The following is an 18,982-nucleotide window of genomic DNA, read 5'->3' on the forward strand; positions in this document are numbered from 1 at the left end:
TAGGTGGCGCTGCAGATGATGCTGGGGATACGTCACATTGCCCGGTAGGTGGCGCTGCAGGTGATGCTGGGGATACGTCACATTGCCCGGTAGGTGGCGCTGCAGGTGAGGCTGGGGATACGTCACATTGCCCGGTAGGTGGCGCTGCAGATGATGCTGGGAATACGTCACATTGCCCGGTAGGTGGCGCTGCAGGTGATGCTGGGGATACGTCACATTGCCCGGTAGGTGGCGCTGCAGGTGATGCTGGGGATACGTCACATTGCCCGGTAGGTGGCGCTGCAGGTGATGCTGGGGATACGTCACATTGCCCGGTAGGTGGCGCTGCAGGTGAGGCTGGGGATACGTCACATTGCCCGGTAGGTGGCGCTGCAGGTGATGCTGGGAATACGTCACATTGCCCGGTAGGTGGCGCTGCAGATGATGCTGGGAATACGTCACATTGCCCGGTAGGTGGCGCTGCAGGTGATGCTAGGAATACGTCACATTGCCCGGTAGGTGGCGCTGCAGGTGATGCTGGGGATACGTCACATTGCCCGGTAGGTGGCGCTGCAGGTGATGCTGGGGATACGTCACATTGCCCAGTAGGTGGCGCTGCAGGTGATGCTGGGGATACGTCACATTGCCCGGTAGGTGGCGCTGCAGGTGATGCTGGGGATACGTCACATTGCCCGCTAGGTGGCGCTGCAGGTGAGGCTGTGGGCGCTACAGATGAACAGTGACGCGATCCTTTCTTATTGCAGGAAAGTCTTCAACGGGTTTCCCCTTACGTCACCGCGGTCCCGACAGCTCTGTGATGTGATTGGCTCAGGGAGATTCAGGGCGGAGCTCTCCTCACACCTTTCCTGGACCTACTTCAGATGTCGGTAGTCATAGACTCGGAGGCAGCGGAGCAGGTCTGGGAGCTGACATGGACCGAGCAGGTGAGGCGCGGGGTGGCGGGAGGATGAGCCGGCTCCACTGTCTGCACTCACCGGCTGCTGGCGGAGCTGCTGAGACTGTATTACACATGTTCAGGCTGAACGGTTCTTCTTCCTTTTGCCTTAATTATCTTAACGTTTTTTCCATGACTTGATATTTTGTTTGACAGTTATTAATGCAAGAATCGCTGTACAAGCCGGTGTCTAATGCCCCAAAGTAAAGTAGTGCAGAATGAGCCAGTGATCTCATGAAAAAGTGCAGGAGTGTCCATCCACAGGACGAGCGCACTCAGCGGAGGGCACACTCTCCTAATAATCTGCACACTCAGCGGAGGGCACACTTTCCTAATAATCTGCACACTCAGCGGAGGGCACACTCTCCTAATAATCTGCACACTCAGCGGAGGGCACACTCTCCTAATAATCTGCACACTCAGCGGAGGGCACACTCTCCTAATAATCTGCACACTCAGCGGAGGGCACACTTTCCTAATAATCTGCACACTCAGCGGAGGGCACACTCTCCTAATAATCTGCACACTCAGCGGAGGGCACACTCTCCTAATAATCTGCACACTCAGCGGAGGGCACACTCTCCTAATAATCTGCACACTCAGCGGAGGGCACACTTTCCTAATAATCTGCACACTCAGCGGAGGGCACACTCTCCTAATAATCTGCACACTCAGCGGAGGGCACACTCTCCTAATAATCTGCACACTCAGCGGAGGGCACACTCTCCTAATAATCTGCACACTCAGCGGAGGGCACACTCTCCTAATAATCTGCACACTCAGCGGAGGGCACACTCTCCTAATAATCTGCACACTCAGCGGAGGGCACACTCTCCTAATAATCTGCACACTTAGCGGAGGGCACACTCTCCTAATAATCTGCACACTCAGCGGAGGGCACACTTTCCTAATAATCTGCACACTCAGCGGAGGGCACACTCTCCTAATCTGCACACTCAGCGGAGGGCACACTCTCCTAATAATCTGCACACTCAGCGGAGGGCACACTCTCCTAATAATCTGCACACTCAGCGGAGGGCACACTTTCCTAATAATCTGCACACTCAGCGGAGGGCACACTCTCCTAATAATCTGCACACTCAGCGGAGGGCACACTCTCCTAATAATCTGCACACTCAGCGGAGGGCACACTTTCCTAATAATCTGCACACTCAGCGGAGGGCACACTCTCCTAATAATCTGCACACTCAGCGGAGGGCACACTTTCCTAATAGCACACTCTCCTAATAACCTGTGCACTCAGCGGATTGTACACTCGCCTGATAACCTGAGCACTCAGTGGGGAGTACACTCGCCTAATAATCTGCGCTCTCAGTGGACTACACTCCTAATAACCTGCGCGCTCTGCAGAGGGCACAATCGCCTGATAACGCACTCAACAGAGAGCACATTCGCCTAATAACCTGCGCGATCAGCAAAGGGCACTCTTGCCTAATAACCTGCACACTCAGCAGAGGGCACACTTACCTAATAACCTGCACACTTAGAGGAGGGCACAATCATTGGAAGGTACGCTCGCCTAATAACCTGCGCACTCAGCGGAGGGCACACTCACCTAATAACCTGCACGCTCAGTGGACTACACATTCTCCTAATAACCTGCGTGCTCTGCAGAGGGCACACTCGCCTAATAACCTGCGCACTCAGTAGACTACACACTCGCCTAATAATCTGCGCGCTCAGTGGACTACACCCCTAATAACCTGCGTGCTCTGCAGAGGGCACACTCTCCTAGTAACCTGCACACTCAGCTGAGAGCACATTCGCCTAATAACCTGCACACTCAGCGCAGAGCACATTCGCCTAAACCTGCACACTCAGCGGAGGGCACACTAGCCTAATAACCTGCGCAGTCAGTGGACTGCACACTCGCCTAATAACCTGCGCCCTCAGCGGGAGGCACACTCGCCTAATGACCTGCACGCTTAGCGGAGGGCTTACTCAGTGGAAGGTACATTCACCTAATAACCTGCACACTCAGCGGAGAGCACATTCGCCTAAACCTGCACACTCAGCAGAGGGCACACTTGCCTAATAACCTGCACACTCAGTGGACTGGACACTCACCTAATAATCTGCACACTCAGTGGAGGGCACACTCGCCTAATAACCTGCGCATTCAGCGGGAGGCACACTTGCTTAATGCTCTGCGCACTCAGTGGAGGGCACACTCTCCTAATAACCTGCGCACTTAGTGGAGTGCACACTCTCCTAATAACCTGCACATTCAGCGGAGGGCACACTCTCCTAATAACCTGCACACTCAGTGGAAGGTACACTCACATAATAACTTGTACACTCAGTGGACTACACACTCTTCTATTAACCTGCACACTCAGCGGAGGGCACACTTGCCTAATAACCTGCGTGCTCAACGGAGGGCACACTCGCCTAATAACCTGCGCGCTCAGCTAAGGGTACAAACTCCTAATAACCTCCGCACTTAGTGGAAGGTACACTCACATAATAACCTGTGTACGCCGTGGACTACACACTTTTCTATTAACCTGCGCGCTCAGTGGACTACACACTGTCCTAATAACCTGCGTGCTCTGCGGAGGGCACACTCACCTAATAACCTGCACACTTAGAGGGGGCACAATAAGTGAAAGGTACTCTCGCCTAATAACCTGCGCACTCAGCAAGGGGCACACTTTCCTAATAACCTGCACACTTAGCGGAGAGCACACTAAGTAGAAGGTACATTCACCCAATAACCTTTGCACTCAGTGGACTACACACTCACCTAATAATCTGCACACTCAGTGGAGGGCACATTCGCCTAATAATCTGCATACTCAGTGGAGGGCACACTCGCCTAATAACCTGCACGCTCAATGGAGGGCACACTCGCCTAATAACCTGCACGCTCAACGGAGGGCACACTCGCCTAATAACCTGCACGCTCAACGGAGGGCACACTCGCCTAATAACCTGCGCACTCAGTGGACTGCACACTCGCCTAATAATTTGCACACTCAGTGGAGGGCACATTCGCCTAATAATCTACACACTCAGTGGAGGGCACACTCACCTAATAACCTACACATTCAGCGGTTGGCACACTCTCCTAATAACCTGCACGCTCAACGGAGGGCACACTCGCCTAATAACCTGCGCACTCCCGGAGTGTAGCCAGGTGCTGAAATCGGATATATCTGACACTCCCATTGACAATGAATGTGAGACCTCTCCATCCTAATGCGACATTTCAAAGCCCTGATCTAGGGATCTGAGGGGGTGTAAGGCCCTGTGCGCATGCTGCGGATTTGCCTTGGACTTGCTGCAGAAAATGTTAACATTGCTGCAGTCATTACACAGCAAATCCTATGGGTTTTAAAAAATGCTGTGCGCATACTGCGTTTTGTATACCCGCGGATTTACCAGCGGATTTTCCGCTGCGGAATTAATGAGCATGTCATTTCTTTTCTGCAGGTACAAACCACGGGGACTAATTTGCGGTAAATCCGCGGCAAAAACGCGGGTGCGGGATTCTTTCAGAGAGTCCCTCTTTACCGTCTCCAATGACACCCCCTCCCTCCGCTCTACCCAGCCCACGCTCTGCCCCGCTACTACTGCCGCCGCTGCCCCTCCCCCCGCCGTTACCGTTTCAAATGACACCCCCTCCCTCCGCTCTACCCAGCCCCCGCTCTGTCCCCTGATGCCGCTGCTATGTGTGTGTTTGTGTGCCTCTGCATGTGAGTACCGGCACCCCTCCCCCCACCACCGCCGCTGCTACCGTCTCCAAAAACACCCCCCGCTCAACCCCCCCCTCTTCCGCCTGCCACCTGTCGGCCTGTGTGTGTACCGGTGATGCTGTCTGCAGAGCTATGTATCTAATCCTCTCCTGTGTGATACTGTCTGCTGAGCCGTGTATCTAATCCTATCCTGTGTGATACTGTCTGCTGAGCTGTGTATTATTATTATTATTATTATTATTATTATTATTATTATTTATTATTATAGCGCCATTTATTCCATGGCGCTTTACAAGTGAAAGAGGGTATACGTACAACAAATCATTAACAGTACAAGACAGACTGGTATAGGAGGAGAGAGGACCCTGCCCGCGAGGGCTCACAGTCTACAGGGAATGGGTGATGGTACAATAGGTGAGGACGTAGGTGTATCTAATCCTAGCCTGTGTGATACTGTCTGCTGAGCCGTGTGTCTAATCCTATCCTGTGTGATACTGTCTGCTGAGCCGTGTATCTAATCCTATCCTGTGTGATACTGTCTGCTGAGCTGTGTATCTAATCCTATCCTGTGTGATACTCCAGCTGTCCTTGGTGACACTTTACTGTAGACATTTCTGGTCACCAGCAAAATGGCTCCGCACTGTGAGCCTAAATTTCATTCTGTTATCCCTTGGAAACACCCAGATTGGGAGGAGGAGCTGTTACATCACACACACAGAAGAGCAGATTCTGCCCACTTTACTGCAGCTGTAATCCAGGCTTTTTCTAAAGTAGATTTCTGTAGGATTTCAGCAGCTGCTCCCCCTATCAAACTTTTTATTTTTTTTTATATTTTGCTCAATTAAAAACAACTAATAATATTTAAACAAAACATTAATACTTTACATTTTTTCAGTTATTGAAATTTTTTGTTTTTTGGACGACACCTTCCCTTTAAGAAAAAGTCACTTTCTAGTGTGCACATGTGGCGCCCTGGACAAGCCAGGACATCACAGGTACTACAACAACACACCCCACACCCCGGCTAGGCACACCGAAGTCAAACAAAAATCCTTGTTGCCTCCCTCCAGGGGCTGATGTCCACACCAGGGGGTGGAGCCAGGCAGTTGGCCCCACCCACCGAGGAGTTCACAGTCCTGGAGGCAGGAAAAGGAAGGCAGTTTAGTTTGGCGTTTGAGGAGTGGAGGAGTGAAGTGGCAGTGGAGGAGACTGACCGTGTCCGGGTGCGTGGCCCGGGCACATTCAGCAAGGTTGGCAGATGGTGGTGACCGTCTGCAGGAGAGGCTGATTGACGTAAACCGTAAGGATCGGGGATGGGTGGTGGCCCGCCGGTACCGGATCGGGGAGCGAAGAGAAGCCAGCACCATTCGGCAGGGCTTACGGACCCCGACCAGGCTAGGAGTCGCCGTAAAACCGGTCAAATCCGTTAGCGAAGGGAACCTCCGGGGTTTCCCTGCAGTCAAGACCCGATTGAAGGCAACAGCTCAAACCGTGAAGGGAATTACAGTCACCGCCAAGGCTACAGTTCCCAGGGCCAGAGCCTGCGGGCAAAAAGGGGCTCCCTCAGCCTCCATCTAAGCTGGGGAGCGGGTTACCGGTGGGAAGCCATTGGAACCGTGAACATAACACAGGTGCAGGGAAAGGCAGTCACCGCCAACCTACCGGGAGAACTACCGCAGCCGTCTGTGGGACCCGTCCATCCAGCCGTTTGCTTTACCGGAGACTTTGCATTCATTATTGGCTGAGTGAGTACCACCGTGCCGTGCGGCACCGCGCTGCCCCTGCGACCCTGCACCTCACCAGGCCCCGTAACCCACCAGCCATCCCTCCCTCACCGGGCCCCGGGACAACCAACCCCCCTACCCACGGAGGGGAGAAACAACATCCAAGCTGCTCCCTGTCACCGCTCCCGGGATCCTCGTCCAGAGCAGCGGTGGTGCCACAACCTCACCACAACCGTGGGTGGCGTCACGGACAATATCCCTAAACCAAACCACCCCCTTTCACTCACGGGCGAGGAGCGCCGCTCGAGTTCCCGGGATCTGGCCCACCGCTCGAGCCACCGAGCAGCAGCAGCCGGACCCGAGCAGTGGGTGAGCGCAGCGTCCCCTCCCCGCCCGCGACAACTTGGTGTCACGAACAGGATCTTACCGCTCTGCCGTCTGGTAGAGGTGCGCCTTGTGACCGCCGGAGGTGTCCGGCCGAAAATTTTGAGAAGCCGCCATTTTGGGCGCCAAAAGTCCCCGCTCGAGCATCTTCCCGAGTAGTGGAGGCGCAAAAGCCGAAACCCCGCCCCAGTAGAGGAGGAGCCGGAAAAAGACTAAGGGGGACGGATGGCGTATGGCCGCATGTAGCCTGCGGTTATAGGAGCAGGGACGCCAGGACTCTGCGGTCTGCTAGTTCCTGGAAAGCACTATGGCCGAAATGCACAGCCCAACCAACAACCCCGTAGTCCCCGCGCCAGGCACCGCGGCGTGGGTGAAGGACCGGACCGCCCTGCTGAGTAACCGTCTGCAGGCCCGCATGCAGCTCCTCCTGGAGGAGTGGGAGACCGACATGGCGGACGTGGTGGCTGCTATGCGGAGACGCGAGGTGGGGGAAGATTTGGAGGAGCGGGTAAGGGACCCACGCCCCTGTATTCCCGAGGGATCGGCCATTGCGGCTGGGGGGCCCAGCCTGCACCCGCTCACCCTGCCGCCTCCCCCGCTACCCGTGTTAGTCGCTGCCGCCCCGCAACTAGGCCCGCTACCCGTCCAACCGGTAGCGATACCCTGCCAATCCGCCCCGGCGGACCGACCGGCTGCAGACGCTCGGGGCCGTCCTGAACCGCTCCTGTGGGAGCCGCCGAGACCGCGGCCCCTTAACGAAGATGTATCAGAGGCCCTGGCAAGGATTGCGCCAGGTGCTGTGCCCGAGCTCGGGACTGTAGCGTGGATGAAGGCCAGAGTAATTGAATTCAACCAACACCAGCAGAATCAGATATACCTCATGATGGAGCAGTGGACCAATGAGGTGGAAATGCTGATTGCGACTGCCCCGATGTATGAGATGGGAGCAGACGTGACGGAGCCGACGGGTGACCCACGCCCCCATGTCCCACAAGGACCGGCCACTGCGGCTGGGGGACCCGGCCCAGTCTCGGCCCTCGTATCGTCCCTGCCATTACCCATGGGGCGCCTCAGTATTGACCGACCTGACCTGCTGCCCCGTGCTACCACAGTAGAACCTAACGTGCTGAGTGCCGGAAACCTGGAGACTGCGGCAGCTGGCGGCAACCCGCCTGGCGCAGGGACAGTTGATAATGACTCCGGCCCCGGCGCCGAGCCCACCTCTGAGTTCGAGCGGGCAAGTGAGCGTCTCCGCTATGAAGGAGGGTCAGTGGTTTTTTATAGCCCGCGCACCGGTGGAAATGGATACCGGACACCCCTCTCCCAACAGGCATGTCACTGCATGTTCGAAATGTTGGTAGCAGAAGATGAGGCCACCTCAGCGGAAGAGTCAGAGTGATGGCAGCGGAGCCCTGCTGCAAGTTGTCCCTGTTGGGACCACCAGTATAACGTTAAAAGTTGTGAATGATAAGTAAATCAACAGAAGATGTCACCTGATTGGAACTTTGATTGAACCGGCCATTGCCGGCAACTGGTCCCCGTAGGGACTTCCTGCAACCGTTGCGTAAGGGACTTCTTACGGACAAGCCCGAGAACTGGCAGGGCAACTACAAACTAGTGGGATGTAAATAAAAATCGTTGGCTTGATACCGTTACCGCCTCCGGAGAGGCTGATTTGGGAGGATGGGCCTGGAGGAAAGGGATGGCCCAGGCCCGCCACTACCGAAACTGGTGGCGATCCTCCGGGGGTTCAGGTGTTCCCCATAGATGTGGGTCCCCTGAAAGAGACAGTACCCGCTCGGGCAGCCTGGTGATGAACTGGGGCAAGGGGTGCTGCCCACTTCTTAGGGGCAGCATCAGGGCCAGGTTGTTTGGGTGGCAGAAGAGCGGAAGCCGTTACCGTTTGCAACATTTAAGAACCGTACCTCTCGTTTAGGGAAGTTTATACAGCCATGCTTGTTTTAATGTTTGTGTTTTATCCCTTTTTCTACAGTTAACAAAAATAAAACCGGTGATGGACGGGCAGCCCGCGGACGGTCTGCATTTTACTAAGGGGGAATGTGGCGCCCTGGACAAGCCAGGACGTCACAGGTACTACAACAACACACCCCACACCCCAGCTAGGCACACCGAAGTCAAACAAAAATCCTTGTTGCCTCCCTCCAGGGGCTGATGTACACACCAGGGGGTGGAGCAAGGCGGTTGGCCCCACCCACCAAGGAGTTCACAGTCCTGGAGGCGGGAAAAGGAAGCAGTTTAGTTTGGAGTTTGAGGAGTGGAGGAGTGAAGTGGCAGTGGAGGAGACTGACCGTGTCCGGGTGCGTGGCCCGGGCACATACAGCAAGGTTGGCAGACGGTGGTGACCGTCTGCAGGAGAGGCTGATTGACGTAAACCGTAAGGACCGGGGACGGGCGGTGGCCCGCCGGTACCGGATCGGGGAGCGAAAAGAAGCCAGCACCATTCGGCAGGGCTTACGGACCCCGACCAGGCTAGGAGTCGCCGTAAAACCGGTCAAATCCGTTAGCGAAGGGAACCTCCGGGGTTTCCCTGCAGTCAAGACCCGATTGAAGGCAACAGCTCAAACCGTGAAGGGAATTACAGTCACCGCCAAGGCTACAGTTCCCAGGGCCAGAGCCTGCGGGCAAAAAGGGGCTCCCTCAGCCTCCATCTAAGCTGGGGAGCGGGTTACCGGTGGGAAGCCATTGGAACCGTGAACATAACACAGGTGCAGGGAAAGGCAGTCACCGCCAACCTACCGGGAGAACTACCGCAGCCGTCTGTGGGACCCGTCCATCCAGCCGTTTGCTTTACCGGAGACTTTGCATTCATCATTGGCTGAGTGAGTACCACCGTGCCGTGCGGCACCGCGCTGCCCCTGCGACCCTGCACCTCACCAGGCCCCGTAACCCACCAGCCATCCCTCCCTCACCGGGCCCCGGGACAACCAACCCCCCTACCCACGGAGGGGAGAAACAACATCCAAGCTGCTCCCTGTCACCGCTCCCAGGATCCTCGTCCAGAGCAGCGGTGGTGCCACAACCTCACCACAACCGTGGGTGGCGTCACGGACAATATCCCTAAACCAAACCACCCCCTTTCACTCACGGGCGAGGAGCGCCGCTCGAGTTCCCGGGATCTGGCCCACCGCTCGAGCCACCGAGCAGCAGCAGCCGGACCCGAGCAGTGGGTGAGCGCAGCGTCCCCTCCCCGCCCGCGACAACTTGGTGTCACGAACAGGATCTTACCGCTCTGCCGTCTGGTAGAGGTGCGCCTTGTGACCGCCGGAGGTGTCCGGCCGAAAATTTTGAGAAGCCGCCATTTTGGGCGCCAAAAGTCCCCGCTCGAGCATCTTCCCGAGTAGTGGAGGCGCAAAAGCCGAAACCCCGCCCCAGTAGAGGAGGAGCCGGAAAAAGACTAAGGGGGACGGATGGCGTATGGCCGCATGTAGCCTGCGGTTATAGGAGCAGGGACGCCAGGACTCTGCGGTCTGCTAGTTCCTGGAAAGCACTATGGCCGAAATGCACAGCCCAACCAACAACCCCGTAGTCCCCGCGCCAGGCACCGCGGCGTGGGTGAAGGACCGGACCGCCCTGCTGAGTAACCGTCTGCAGGCCCCCATGCAGCTCCTCCTGGAGGAGTGGGAGACCGACATGGCGGACGTGGTGGCTGCTATGCGTAGACGCGAGGTGGGGGAAGATTTGGAGGAGCGGGTAAGGGACCCACGCCCCTGTATTCCCGAGGGATCGGCCATTGCGGCTGGGGGGCCCAGCCTGCACCCGCTCACCCTGCCGCCTCCCCCGCTACCCGTGTTAGTCGCTGCCGCCCCGCAACTAGGCCCGCTACCCGTCCAACCGGTAGCGATACCCTGCCAATCCGCCCCGGCGGACCGACCGGCTGCAGACGCTCGGGGCCGTCCTGAACCGCTCCTGTGGGAGCCGCCGAGACCGCGGCCCCTTAAGATGTATCAGAGGCCCTGGCAAGGATTGCGCCAGGTGCTGTGCCCGAGCTCGGGACTGTAGCGTGGATGAAGGCCAGAGTAATTGAATTCAACCAACACCAGCAGAATCAGATATACCTCATGATGGAGCAGTGGACCAATGAGGTGGAAATGCTGATTGCGACTGCCCCGATGTATGAGATGGGAGCAGACGTGACGGAGCCGACGGGTGACCCACGCCCCCATGTCCCACAAGGACCGGCCACTGCGGCTGGGGGACCCGGCCCAGTCTCGGCCCTCGTATCGTCCCTGCCATTACCCATGGGGCGCCTCAGTATTGACCGACCTGACCTGCTGCCCCGTGCTACCACAGTAGAACCTAACGTGCTGAGTGCCGGAAACCTGGAGACTGCGGCAGCTGGCGGCAACCCGCCTGGCGCAGGGACAGTTGATAATGACTCCGGCCCCGGCGCCGAGCCCACCTCTGAGTTCGAGCGGGCAAGTGAGCGTCTCCGCTATGAAGGAGGGTCAGTGGTTTTTTATAGCCCGCGCACCGGTGGAAATGGATACCGGACACCCCTCTCCCAACAGGCATGTCACTGCATGTTCGAAATGTTGGTAGCAGAAGATGAGGCCACCTCAGCGGAAGAGTCAGAGTGATGGCAGCGGAGCCCTGCTGCAAGTTGTCCCTGTTGGGACCACCAGTATAACGTTAAAAGTTGTGAATGATAAGTAAATCAACAGAAGATGTCACCTGATTGGAACTTTGATTGAACCGGCCGTTGCCGGCAACTGGTCCCCGTAGGGACTTCCTGCAACCGTTGCGTAAGGGACTTCTTACGGACAAGCCCGAGAACTGGCAGGGCAACTACAAACTAGTGGGATGTAAATAAAAATCGTTGGCTTGATACCGTTACCGCCTCCGGAGAGGCTGATTTGGGAGGATGGGCCTGGAGGAAAGGGATGGCCCAGGCCCGCCACTACCGAAACTGGTGGCGATCCTCCGGGGGTTCAGGTGTTCCCCATAGATGTGGGTCCCCTGAAAGAGACAGCACCCGCTCGGGCAGCCTGGTGATGAACTGGGGCAAGGGGTGCTGCCCACTTCTTAGGGGCAGCATCAGGGCCAGGTTGTTTGGGTGGCAGAAGAGCGGAAGCCGTTACCGTTTGCAACATTTAAGAACCGTACCTCTCGTTTAGGGAAGTTTATACAGCCATGCTTGTTTTAATGTTTGTGTTTTATCCCTTTTTCTACAGTTAACAAAAATAAAACCGGTGATGGACGGGCAGCCCGCGGACGGTCTGCATTTTACTAAGGGGGAATGTGGCGCCCTGGACAAGCCAGGACGTCACAGGTACTACAACAACACACCCCACACCCCAGCTAGGCACACCGAAGTCAAACAAAAATCCTTGTTGCCTCCCTCCAGGGGCTGATGTACACACCAGGGGGTGGAGCAAGGCGGTTGGCCCCACCCACCAAGGAGTTCACAGTCCTGGAGGCGGGAAAAGGAAGCAGTTTAGTTTGGAGTTTGAGGAGTGGAGGAGTGAAGTGGCAGTGGAGGAGACTGACCGTGTCCGGGTGCGTGGCCCGGGCACATACAGCAAGGTTGGCAGACGGTGGTGACCGTCTGCAGGAGAGGCTGATTGACGTAAACCGTAAGGACCGGGGACGGGCGGTGGCCCGCCGGTACCGGATCGGGGAGCGAAAAGAAGCCAGCACCATTCGGCAGGGCTTACGGACCCCGACCAGGCTAGGAGTCGCCGTAAAACCGGTCAAATCCGTTAGCGAAGGGAACCTCCGGGGTTTCCCTGCAGTCAAGACCCGATTGAAGGCAACAGCTCAAACCGTGAAGGGAAATACAGTCACCGCCAAGGCTACAGTTCCCAGGGCCAGAGCTTGCGGGCAAAAGAGGCTGCCTCAGCCTCCATCTAAGCTAGGGAGCGGGTTACCGGTGGGAAGCCATTGGAACCGTGAACATAACGCAGGTGCAGGGAAAGGCAGTCACCGCCAACCTACCGGGAGAACTACCGCAGCCGTCTGTGGGACCCGTCCATCCAGCCGTTTGCTTTACCGGAGACTTTGCATTCATCATTGGCTGAGTGAGTACCACCGTGCCGTGCGGCACCGCGCTACCCCCGCGACCCTGCACCTCACCAGGCCCCGTAACCCGCCTGCCATCCCTCCCTCACCGGGCCCCGGGACAACCAACCCCCCCTACCCACGGAGGGGAGAAACAACATCCAAGCTGCTCCCGGGATCCTCGTCCAGAGCAGCGGTGGTGCCACAACCTCACCACAACTGTGGGTGGCGTCACGGACAATATCCCTAAACCAAACCACCCCCTTTCACTCACGGGCGAGGAGCGCCGCTCGAGTCCCCGGGATCCGGCCCACAGCTCGAGCCACCGAGCAGCAGCAGCCGGACCCGAGCAGTGTGTGAGCGCAGCGTCCCCTCCCCGCCCGCGACACACATAGCCTAAGAATAGGGATAACCCTTTGAAAGGACTATTTTATATTGATGATGTATCCTTTGATCGATGGGGTCTGACACCTGGCACCACTACCCTACCGATCAACTCCCACCCACAGCGGATGTAAAGTGTGTTTGTGGCCTATTTTAGCTTTTCGCACGCTGCATTTCTTCATTTGTCATCAACAGCTTCATTCTTCTGTCTTGTGCTTTGTGATAAAACTGCTCGTTAGAGTATTTTCCAGGGAAACATGATATATTCCTTTATTATTATTATTATTATTACTTTTCAGACTGTAAGACGCACCCAGGTTTGGACAACAGAAAATAGGGGGAAAAATAATCTTAAAAAATCCTTTTTTCAATCTATGCTATTCAAATTCATATGGGCTAATAAAACCCCAAGAGTCGCCAAGCACATTCTTCACTATAAGTCTCAGGATGGTGTATTGAGAGTCCCCAACCTTTCACTGTATTATAAGGCATGCTTAGTGGATTCTCTTAGGTGTTGGTGGGACACAAGCTCAGTCCATGGATGGGTGACAATAGAGAAGGAGTTTACAAACTCTCACTCCACCAGAAGACTTCTAGAGTCTGATCACCTCAGTTCCTCTCCCTGTGACAAGAGTCTTTCTGTTATGCAGAATTCTCTGGTGTTGTGGAGAGAGATGGGGAGAGATCACCTCAACATCCCACTCGACTTGATCTCCCCGAAGAGTCTCGAACATTTGATTCCTGATATTTCTCTTTCGCAGTGGAGTTTCTCAGTGTTTGAGAACTTGGGCGATTTGTTTGAAGGAACTAATATGTGTTCATTTGAGAATTTAAGAAAAAGATTTTGTCTCCCGAATAGAGATGAGCGAAGCGGTCGTGGTTCGGCTCGAGTTCGGTTCGTCGAACGGAGGTCTCGTTCGAGTTCAGTTCGTCGAACGTTCGACGAACCGAACTCGAACCGCATAGGAAACAATGGCAGGCAATCACAAACACATAAAAACACCTAGAAAACACCCTCAAAGGTGTCCAAAAGGTGACAAACAACTCACAACACAACACAAACACATGGGAAAGTGACAAGGACATATACTCATGCGAAAACAAAAGAGCAGGACAAGGAAAAAGAGGAGGAGACACAGATATATGAGTATATGCAAGGAAACGTCGATGCCATTACTGTGCAACTTGAGCCCTGCTCATTTTAGGCTTCCAATCTGGATAAATTGCCTGAGCTTGCCACGTACGTCTTGGAGATCTTGTCGTGTCCTGCAGCCAGCGTTCTCTCGGAACCTGTCTTCAGTGCTGCTGGGGGTCTGCTGGCAGATAAGCACACGTGTCTGTCCACTGACAATGTGGACATGGCTCTCAGAGGACTTTTCTTCCCCTGGGTCATCCAGGGGAGGTGAAAGGCACGCGTATTTTTGAGAGTGCTTCATGCAAAGCATCTTTTTCTTTTTCAAAAGGGGGGTCAACTGATGCCAGTCAAGTGGGGTGTGTGTGGCCCAATTAGTGGAAACGAGGGAGACTGTGGTTGGAGTCCCCTCGCTGTGTTTTACATGATTTTCGAAGGGCATGACATGCCTACGAGGTTGAGTTTCATCATCTGCAACTTGTTGGCAATAGAAAGGCTGCCTTTACACCCTTTTGAGACCGAGGATTTTCGAGACCTTATGCCCATTGCAGTGCCCCAAGAGCCGATGGCCAGTCGTCACTCCTTCTCCAAGAAAGGCGTGCCCGCGCTACCACAGCAGGTCGCACACAACCTCACCGATTCCTTGAGAAACTCTGTGTGTGACAGGGTGCATTTCAAAACAGATACTTGGACCAGTAAGCATGGACAGGGGAGTTACATGTTGCTGACTGGGCATTGGGTAACTATGGTGAGAGATGGAGAAGGGTTTGCCATACAAGTCTTGCCGTCCCCACGACTTGTGTGTCAATCCTTCCTCTGTATGTAAAAGTTCCTCCACTGCTTCTGCCTCCTCAACCTCGTGTGGGTCCTCCACCTTGGCCCAAACCCTGTGTGGTCAGGCCACCCTTTTTTGTAACTGCGCCCAAGGAATCCCACACACCTCCTTACTATGATGGCAGCACAGCTCAACAGCATGATGCGGTCGACTCTTTACTTAGAAATGTCTGGGAAATGTGAGTCACACCGCTGAGGAGTTGTGGACGGTAAGCTCTGAAGAGTGAGACCGAGTTTCATCAATGGTTGTCTCCACTCAACCAGCAGCCATGGAAGGTCGGGTGCGACAATGATGCAAACCAGTCTGCGACCCTTCTTCAGGGCAATGTGACACACGTGCCTTGTATGGCTCACGTGTTGAACCTGGTTGTCCAGCAATTTTTAAAACACTATCCCGGCCTACATGGCCTTCTGCAGAGGGCACGGTGTAACGCCTGCCTGGATCGACACACTCAGATGGGCTGTAAAGGATAGGCTAGAGGCAAGCCACTCACCAAGCTGGACACCCAGAACCCTGAAACCCTTTAACCCCTATACAGTGATTTGGAATTCCACAGGGCCCAAGTTGATCAATACCTGTGGAAGGCTGCAGTTCCAGAGAATAGTAGTCATGCAGGGTCAAAAACATTAATTGAGGAAGAGGAACAGAATGGGATGGCCAGGATTTAATCAGAAAACAAGCAGAGGTGAAATGCGGATCGGCCAACGAGGTACATAAACAGCAAGCAGGAAAAGTAGTCAGGTAACAAGCACACAAAATCATAAAACTGAACTGGGGGTAACAGTAACAAGAGGTTCATAGCGTTGTCTGGCAGTGGTCTGCAGACAGGAGGGGCCTAAAAAAGGGTGTGGTGTCTTCCCATTGGTTGTAGCTGAATGATGGTACTTCATCTGTGAGATACCCACCACCTACATTCAGCCTGTGGTTCTGTATCTGTCAAGGTAACGCAACCCAGTGGGTGACCATAACCTGCGACCACCTGCGCCGCTGGCATCGACTCCTTTCCCATCATCAGCACTATGCACGAAAGGAACATGTTGTTACCTGGCGACCGGAGTACAAATTGATTGAGTGGACTACATTGGTGACTTAACAGCCGTGTGCAGCAATGATGCAAACCTGTCTGTGGCCCTTCGGCAGGGCAAAATGACACACGTGCCTTGTATGTCTCACGTGTTTAATCTGATTCTCCAGCAATTTTTAAAATACCATCCCGGCCTACATGGCCTTGTGCAGCGGGCATGCTGCTATGTGCTCACTTTCATCCTTCGCACCCAGCAGTTCAACAACTTTCATCGCTCCTGAAGTCTTAGGGTCTGGTGGTTAAACGCCGGAAATGCGATGTTCTGACACGCAGGAATTGCAATCTGCACATCTTGCAGCATCTGTGGCAGCACCGCAGAGCCCTGCTGAAATACGGTCTGACGTATACCCTGGGCTAACTTGATCCAGAGGTGGTGCAGATCACGCTGCTGGAGTGGTGTCAGATCAAGGACCTATGCACCCTTTTGCACAGTTTACAAATGTCGACAAAGATGTTTAGCAATGGCGATGCCATTCTCAGCGTGACAATTCTGGTCATCTACAAGATGGAGCACACTGTAAGCATTATTTGGAGTCAGGTGTTGGGACAAGAGGAAGGGGATTCAGTACAGGAGGAGTCATATGCGGAAGGGATAACAAGATCTACAAGGTCCAGACGGTGGGCGTCACCTAGGCGGCAGCCATGGTGGGGGAGAGGGATTAACAAGGGCACATAGTATCAGCAAAAATTGTTGAGGAAGGTGCAGGAGCCCATGAAGAAATGGAGGACGAACTTGCGATGGGCATGGAAGACTCAGCAGATGAGTGAGAGCTTGCTCACATTTCGGTTGTGCGAGGTTGGGGGGAGAGGGCAGAGGAAGGAGGCACAATTCTCACCTCTCTGCCACCAACACACCAAGGACTTGGTCCTCCTGGATGCACAAGACACATGAGCGCCTTCTTGCTGCACTACCTACAACATGACCCTCGGATTGTACGAATTCGAAGTAATGCTAACTACTGGGTTGCCACACTGTTAGATCCCTGGTACAAGACAAAATTTGGCAAAATAATTCCTGCCATAGAAAGGGACGTACGTATACAGGAGTATCTGCAGAAGGTGGTACGGATTCTTAGATCTGTTTTTCCAGTAAACACCAGTGCTGCACAGAGTGAATCTCAACGCTTTGTCATGGATAGGAGGAAATGGTCTTTTACTTGTCCACATCTGAGGGACCAAGGGCTGGCTGCTGTGCTGAGATGGCATTGAGTACGGTGTCCCTGCAGAGTTGCACTTTTGGTCATATACCAAATGAGTTGAAAAAGGACAGATGCTGGTGGAAAGGGGAACAGTTGTCTTGGAAAGGGGAAAAAAAATTTTGTCCGTGGGTTTGGTGGTAAAAGTAACATTTGATGAAGAAACACCATCTGTTACAGTGGGACTGGCAGATTTGGATAAGGTAGTATATCCTATGTTACCGCTATATAACGAAAATTAATAAGAAAAGAAAGAGAAAGGTATATATCCCCATCAGCAGTCAATGTCCACCGTGCTCCCAGATGGAAAAGGAGAGGTTGGCAACTGGAAGGTTAGGTGGAGGATACAGATCTGTGTGGCTATGAAACTAATAGTTGCCTGAACAGAGTTAGACGCCACTGGGATCTGGAGACTGGGAGCCCTGTTAGCGTCACAGGGTCCACACGCCCACCCAGCCCAGGAACTCACTGTTAACATCACAAGTGCCATTGAGTACGCTGACCGTGTGCATTGGGGCCACACCTGTGGACAGCAGGCGCATCAGCAGCAGCAGGCCTGTTAATGCCACTGGGCTGCACAAGCAGGACTTGTAGTACAGGAGCTGGTCTTAACCGTTCTGCGTTACCAACTGTGGTGGTGTGACGCCCTGGGCAAGCCAGGGGTCACAGGTCATCACACCACCACACCCTACATCCCAGTTAGGAACACCAAAGCTACTAAAATCCTTGTTGCCTTCCTCCAGGGGCTGATGTTCACACCAGGGGGTGGGCCAGGTGGTTGGCTCCGCCCACCGAGGAGTTCACAGCTCTGGAGGCGGGAAGAACCAGGGAGTGCAGTTAAGCTAGGGGAGTGAAGTAGAAGGAAGTGGTAGAGGAGCTAAGTGAAGTGAAAGTGAAGTAGTAGTGGAGAAAAGAAGAAAAGAGTAAAAGTGAGCGTAGAAAGCCCTGAAGTTGGTCCGGCTAAGTGCAGGACAGTGTCAGCAAGGTCAGCAACAGCGGTGATTGTCTGGAGGGGGACTGCTCGGAGGTTGCTGGAAGGATCGCGGACGGGTAGTGGCCCGGCGGTCTGGAGCAGTATACAAAGGACAGTCAGCACCAGGGCAGGGGCCTCTCGGACCCCGGCAAGGCTAGGAGTCGCCATAATTTGCCAAATCCGTCAGTGAAGGGGACGTCGATCCCACAACAACCAAGTCCCGACTGAAGGCAAAAGTCCAACCATTAAGGAGGAACACCGCCACCGCCAGGGCACCAGTTCCTCGGGGCCAGCGTCTGCGGGCAAAGCAGGGCTCCTCTGGCCCATATCCAAGCCGGGGAGCAGGTTACCGGTGGGAACCCATCGCTACCAACACAGAAACACTAGGTGCAGGTCAAAGGGACATCACCGTTACCTACTGGGAGAGCAAGTGCAGCCGTCCGTGGGAACCGTCTTTCCAGCCGTGTGGTTTACCGTAAAACTGTGTCAACGTCTCAGGCTGAGTGAGTACCACAGTGCCGCAAGGCACCGCGCTGCCCCCACGTCCCTGCGCCCACCAAGCCCTGCATCTCCCATCTCATCACTAGGCCCCGGGATCA

Source organism: Anomaloglossus baeobatrachus, chromosome 9 (assembly GCF_048569485.1).
Source record: "Anomaloglossus baeobatrachus isolate aAnoBae1 chromosome 9, aAnoBae1.hap1, whole genome shotgun sequence".
Classification (NCBI taxonomy): domain Eukaryota; kingdom Metazoa; phylum Chordata; class Amphibia; order Anura; family Aromobatidae; genus Anomaloglossus; species Anomaloglossus baeobatrachus.